Genomic DNA, 6,754 nt, shown 5'->3' with positions numbered 1-6,754 from the left:
TTTCGGCTTGTGATCAATCCATAGATACCAATCGAAAATAAATAGACACTCAAAAAAAGTACATGCTCAAACATCATTAACTAACTCCTTATCAATCTCGATTCATTTCAATATGAGGGCAAGAATTGAACCGATTCAATTAATTACAATAGAACAATTACACAACAAAAGAAAAAAAAAAAAAAAAAAAAGGAGGTATTTGTTGGCAGTAGATGGATTTTACTAAATCAAAATTGTGATTCTTTAGTTATTTATTTTAGATTTGCAATTCTTATAATTTGTACTTTTTCTAAGTTTTCTTATTGCCGAGCCATAGTAATTGCACCTATTAAAGAAACTAGAAGAATTATGGAAATGAGTTCAAACGGAAGATAAAAATCGGTTGCTAAATGAATTCCAATTTGTTGAACATTATTTATGAGACCCTGTTCTACTATTTGGTTTGATCTTGTAGTCCAAAGAATTCCATACCACGACGTATCTGGGATAGTAGTCATTAGTGAAAAAACAATAGTTATACAAACGAGTGAAGTGAACCCATCTCCAATAGTCCAATAATTCTTATCTTTAGACCATTCTGAGCCATTTACGAACATTACAGCGAATATGATCAAGACATTTATGGCTCCCACATAAATAAGAAGTTGTGCGACAGCTACAAAGTAGGAATTTAATAAAAAATAGAATAAGGATATACAAACAAGAACTAATCCCAGCGAAAAGGCAGAATAAATGGGGTTGGTAAGTAATACTACTCCTAGACCCCCTAGTAGAAGAACAAATCCCCCAAATAGCATAAGAATCTCATGTATTGGTCCAGGTAAATCCATTATGGATAAAAAGAAATTAATAGTATAAAATTTTTCATGAACTGACTAAAACTAAAGGATTCAAGGAAGGAAAAAAGGATTAGGGTATTTTTTTGTGTATAAACTTATAGTTATAAATTATATTATATCACGAAAATCTAGTCTGATTTAAAATAAGAAATAATTTCCAATAAGCAGTAGTTTTTCGTTTTTCTTTATAGTTTAATTTTAAAGTTTAATAAAGAATTATTAGATTTTTATAACAGAAAGACAAAATCAAAGTTTAGTAATCAGTAATCGTTCTTGAATTCGAAGATTTTTCTTTGTTTATTTTACTTTCAGACGAATTCCTAATTGTTTGAATTGTGTAATCTCCCATTATGGAGATTGGTAACCGACTTAAAGCAATTTGATTGTAATTCAATTCATGACGATCATAGGTAGAAAGTTCATATTCTTCAGTCATTGATAAACAGCTTGTTGGACAGTACTCAACACAATTGCCACAAAATATACAAACTCCGAAATCAATACTATAATTAAGCAATTGTTTTCTTTTAATATCCTTTTCAAATCTCCAATCCACAACGGGTAAATCTATCGGACATACGCGAACACATACTTCACAAGCAATACATTTATCAAATTCAAAGTGGATTCGCCCTCGGAAACGCTCTGGTGTAATTGATTTTTCATAAGGGTAGTGAATCGTTATAGGTAAACGATTTGTGTGGGATAAGGTAGTTATGAAACTTTGACCTATGTACCTTGTAGCACGTATTGTTTGTTGACCATAACTCATGAACCCAGTTACCATAGGGAACATATTCATTCTAAATATCTATGAAAAAGATATGTTTCTTTCTCTTGTTTGAGAGAGCTTTTGTGTTGAAAATATTCTTACTATTATTGTATTATCTTATTTATAGTGAAACAAGTTGAGAAGAGGTTGTTAATAAGAGATTGCCCAGGGAAATAGGTAAAAGAAATTTCCATCCAAGATTTAATAACTGATCCATTCTCATCCTCGGTAAAGTCCATCTTATTGTGATAGAAATGAAGAGAAATAAATAAGCTTTAGTTAATGTAATAAATATACCCATTGTCATTTCCAAAATTCCAACTGCTTTATTCATTTGGAAAAAATCAAAAAAGGATATATAGGGAATAGATAAATTCCACCCGCCCAAGTAGAGAACTGTTACAAATAAAGAAGAAACTAATAAATTTAGGTAAGAAACAAGATAAAATAAACCATATTTGATACCGGAATATTCAGTTTGGTAACCTGCTACTAATTCTTCCTCCGCTTCTGGTAAATCAAAGGGTAATCTTTCACATTCTGCCAAAGAAGAAATTAAAAAAACCAGAAAACCTATAGGCTGACGCCAAATATTCCATCCAAAAAAACCGTATTTTGACTGTGCTTCAACTATATCAACTGTACTTGAACTGTTAGATAATCATAGTCGGTGATAACATCACAGTTCCCACCGCTATTTCAAAACCGTACATGAAACCTTAGCTTCATACGGCTTCTCTATGATCAGAAAAAGGAAAGGACTGTTTTGTTCCTAGCCCCGGGGGCGTAGATAGAATTAGATAAAATAAAATAGATTTGAAAGTCCTAAATTAGACCAAAGGAATTCCGTCTGCTAGAATAAGAAAAAGCGCTTCCGAATTGATAATTGATCTCATCCTTTATAATATAATGAAAATTTTTCTTTGTTCAGTAATAACTTAATCTTGGAATAAAACACTTGTTACTTGTTATAGGAATTCAATTAATAAATGGAAAGAGTTGGGTATTAGTTCATGAGCAATTCTGCATGAATATGGATAGAGGAAGGAAATAATGAAAATTTTTTCTAGTGCACTCCATATCTTTTTTACTATTCTTCTTTCCCCAGGGAGGGGGTATTTAAAAAGAAAAAATGGATAAAGGGTTAATTCGTTCTTGATAGCCATTTCCTTAACAAGTGAATGGGAACATACTCTGGATCGGAATCCGAAGAAAGTACTACTTGATAATTTCTACAAATTGCAAGTCCTTATTATGATTCCTTTTATGGGCAAAAATCTCTAATGTTTTAGATTTTCCATTACTAATCCTTTATGTACTTTAGTGTTCCTAACCCTTCACTAACTTTTGGTGGATTCTTCTTATGGATTATTAAGTTATAGTAATAACTAGGAGTATTCTAGTAATGGAATTCCATATCGTGAATCCTTTATTCTTGGCCGCTTCAAGATATGATGACTAATTAAAAAATATCAACCTTGGGATAAAGAGTTTACACTGCTTATGTTTACTTCCACTTTTTTCTTGTACGTAGGAAATGAGATTTTTTCTTTTTACTACAAATTTATAAGCTGTTTTGTTTCACTCATATAGCTATCTAGTTTAACTTACCAACCCAAATACTAAATAAGAAAAGGAATATAAATAGTTAATGGATTTTATAGGAAAAAGATCTATTTTAACGAATCACACGTAGAGATATTGCTAGCACACAAAAAGTTAATGGTATTTCATAACTAATGGATTGAGCAGCAGCTCGTAGACCGCCTGAAAAAGAATATTTATTATTTGAGCTATATCCTGCCATAAGAAGACCAATAGGAGCTATACTTGAAATGGCAATCCATAAAAAAACACCAATACTAAGATCGGCTAAAACAAAATGATATCCCAAAGGGATAACTAAAAAACTTAATAAAACTGATATGACTGCTATAGAGGGTCCAATGCTAAATAAAGAAATATCTCCTCGGGATGGCAGAATATCTTCTTTAAAAAGTAGCTTAGTCCCATCTGCTATAGCTTGAAGCAGGCCCAGGGGGCCAGCATATTCAGGACCAATACGTTGTTGTATCGACGCAGATATTTCTCTTTCTAACCACACAATTACGAGTACCTCTATTGTTATTCCCAAAAGGAGGGTCAAAATGGGTAGAATCGATATCAGTCCATAGACTTCTTTTAATAATTCCAATTTCGAAAAAGAATTGATAGTTTCTACCTCTACCCTATCTATTATCATTTCAACGATCAACTTCCCCCATAATGATATCTATACTACCTAATATCGTCATGATATCAGCCAATTTCATTTTTTTAACTAGCTGAGGAAGAATTTGCAAATTAATAAACCCGGGTGGACGGATTTTCCATCTCCAGGGGAAAAGGCTATCATCTCCTACTAGATAAATCCCTAATTCACCTTTTGGGGCTTCTACTCTTACATAAAGCTCTTGTCTTGACAATTCAAAATTGGGCGAAGGTTTTTTACCAAGAAATTTATACTCAAAATCATTCCATTCAGAATTATTTTCTTTCTTAAAGCGTCGGACTTCTAAATTTTCATAAGGTCCTCCAGGAATTTTTTCTACAGCTTGTTGAATTATTTTGATGGATTCCCTCATTTCACCAATTCGTACTAAATAGCGAGCTAACGAATCCCCTTCTTTTTGCCATTGGACTTTCCAATCAAATTGGTTGTAAGACTCATAAGGATCTACTTTACGAAGATCCCATTGTATTCCAGAAGCTCGTAACATCGGTCCCGATAAGCCCCAATTTACTGCTTCTTCTCCGCTAATAAAACCTACTCCTTCAACTCGCTCTAAAAAAATTGGATTCTGTGTAATAAGTTGTTGATATTCAACAACTCCGCGTAAAAAATAATCACAGAAATCTAAACATTTATCGATCCATCCATAAGGTAGATCGGCGGCTACTCCTCCGATGCGAAAGTAATTGTGCATCATTCGCATACCTGTAGCAGCTTCAAATAGATCATATATTAATTCTCTCTCTCTAAAAATATAGAAAAAAGGAGTCTGTGCGCCGAGATCCGCCATAAAAGGTCCAAGCCATAGCAAGTGAGAAGCTATCCGGCTTAATTCTAACATAATTACCCTAATATAGCTGGCTCTTTGTGGTATTTGAATATTCTCCAAGAATTCTGGTGCATTTACATGTTATTGCTTCTGTAAACATAGTAGCTAAATAATCCCACCTTGTTACATAAGGTAAGTATTGTATAATAGTTCGGTTTTCCGCGATTTTTTCCATTCCTCTGTGTAAATACCCTAATATGGGTTCACAATCAATAACATCCTCACCATCGAGAGTAACGATCAGTCGAAGAACACCATGCATTGATGGGTGTTGAGGGCCCATATTGACTATCATGAGATCTTTTCTTGTAAGCGGTAGACTCATATCCTTTCTTCCTTAATTCATTATTCCATGAAAATGGATTATTCCATGAATTCCTCAAAGCGAGGCTCATCAAAATGAAAAATCTAAGACTACTATAAGACTACTAAAAAAATAATAAAACAAGAAAAAAATTTGAACGATTAAATTACTGCTCCCGAATATTCAACTGACCGATTAATTTCTTATAACGTACTCTATTTTTCTTTGCCAAATAAGCCAGCAAACGTCGACGTTTTCCCAAAAGTCTTCGTAGACCTCTTTCCGATGAAAAATCTTTTTTGTGTAATTCCAAATGTGAAGCAAGTCTCCGTATCTTATTGGTGAAACTGAATACTTGAAATTCAACAGAACCCCTGTTTTCTTCTTTTTCTTCTTTAACCATAAATCCAAAAATTTTTCTACCTCCTTTCTTTTTCATGTATTTTTCTGATCAGGAAAAATACAAAATTATGTCAGTTATTTTGAAGTTATTCTAATCTCGTACACACACAAATTTGCAATTATTCATCTACTACTGGAATTTGGATTTATTTTATCGATGCAAATTGGATTTGGATAGAAGGGTACATTCTTTCTAATATTTTAGATAGAAGAAATGTTTCTTCTATCTAAAATATTAGAAAGAATTTTGCTGATTTATTTATTGCTATATGCAATTTATGGAATTGATACACCATTTAATTGATATCATTTAGCAAAATGAAACACAGCATATGCATCCATCTTTTGGCTCGAGAATTTCACGGGATAGAGATATGGTATAAGAAATAGACTATTAAGTAACTCTAAATGAATTGTGGATACATCTGTATCCTTAACATACTGAAACGATTGTCATTATTCGTATCAAACCAATAGCGATTCATACAAGCTAAATCTTCTAATCAATGGTGGGCCAATAATGAATTTTTTTGCATATGTATTAAGACGCTTGGCCTGATTTCGAAATTGTCCAGAGTTTTATATGTTGTTTTCATTGCAAAATGATGGGTCTCCTTCCATAACTTTCCAATTACGAGTACGAGAATTGAAAGACATGAAAATTCTCAATTCTCTACGGCGTCTAGTAGATAGAAACAAGAAAATCAGAAGAATCTTTCTCTCTATTCACTATCATTCCGCGTCTTCGACTTCTATTAGTTTCTTTTCTTCTTTAATGCAATAGCTATAGTTTGATAAAGAATCCATTTCTCAAAGTAATGGAAACCATTCTCTTATAGGAAATGGTTCGAAAATCGCTATTCCACCTTTTAGGTATCGTGAAAAGTGATACCTGTGAAGATCGTGCATTTCAGTCAAATTCAGATCCGTTTTTCGAGTCCATGATATAATATAACCAAATTGGATAGATCTTCCACCTGTTTAGCTAAGAAAGAATAGATACAGAGGTGGATAATAGATCGATATGAAGATCATGAGCTGCCCCATAATGAAATCGCCAGTAGTCGCGAATATCTCCTTCTTCCCTAATCCAAGATTGGAGAAAGAAGATCTAAGAGGGACCTATGGAGAATGTAGTCAGAAATCCATAATAGAGTCCGACCACAACGACCGAATTAATTATCCTCATCGAGAAACTTAGACTACTAAATAGAAAAGATTTGAAAATCATGGCATGGGTCTCCTTTTTTTCTTTCTTTAGAGTTTTCTATATGCACAATTTCTCGATGTTTCGATGAGAATTTCTTGACTTTCCATATATAGAAAGAGATAGACT

This window comes from Triticum urartu, unplaced genomic scaffold (genome assembly GCF_056163025.1).
Source record: "Triticum urartu cultivar PI428250 unplaced genomic scaffold, HENAU_Tu73 scaffold2, whole genome shotgun sequence".
In the NCBI taxonomy this organism is placed as follows: Eukaryota; Viridiplantae; Streptophyta; class Magnoliopsida; order Poales; family Poaceae; genus Triticum; species Triticum urartu.
This window is presented reverse-complemented; position numbering follows the sequence as displayed.